The sequence below is a fragment of the Sinocyclocheilus rhinocerous genome, unplaced genomic scaffold (genome assembly GCF_001515625.1).
Source record: "Sinocyclocheilus rhinocerous isolate Xijiao unplaced genomic scaffold, SAMN03320098_v1.1 scaffold567, whole genome shotgun sequence".
Lineage (NCBI taxonomy): Eukaryota > Metazoa > Chordata > Actinopteri > Cypriniformes > Cyprinidae > Sinocyclocheilus > Sinocyclocheilus rhinocerous.
This window is the reverse complement of record NW_015649134.1, coordinates 868,687-869,139: the sequence shown is the minus strand read 5'-3', so window position 1 is coordinate 869,139 and position 453 is coordinate 868,687. Positions and strand designations below refer to the sequence as shown.

The 453-nt window shown below is 40.8% G+C and overlaps 1 protein-coding gene across 4 annotated transcripts in view; it reads left to right on the top strand.

Moving 5' to 3' along the window:
- LOC107710286 (UTP6 small subunit processome component) overlaps window positions 1-453 on the top strand; it is a 7,927-nt gene that overhangs the window by 3,124 nt on the left and 4,350 nt on the right. The window lies entirely within an intron of this gene.

Sequence of the window (453 nt, the reverse complement as noted above, 5' to 3'; positions counted from 1 at the left end):
GAGTTATATTAAAAGTTGTCTTTGATCTTTCAAGCTGTTTAATGCCACTCAGTGGGTGTTGCATGCATCAGTCCAAAAGCACTTAATTAAAATGTGCCCATCCATAAAAAAATTTTTTTTTTTAGTGTCTCACACGGCTCCGGGGAATGAACAAAGGCCTTCTGTAGCGAATCGATGTGTTTTTGTAAGAAAAATATCCATATTCAAAACGTAATAATCACTTTAATGTAGCTTGCGCTCACTGTTGTCCACTGGAAGCAGTTCCGGGCGGATGACGCATGGAGGTCGACTTTGCGCATGCACCGCTCAGAAGTGACGCACGTGGAAGCGAAGGGGAGAGATGAAAACAAAACAACGTTCACTTAGGGCTGGACGATATGGCCAAAATTGATATCACGATATATTTCTTAATTTCGGTCGATACGATATAATTCCGATATCGATATGAACACT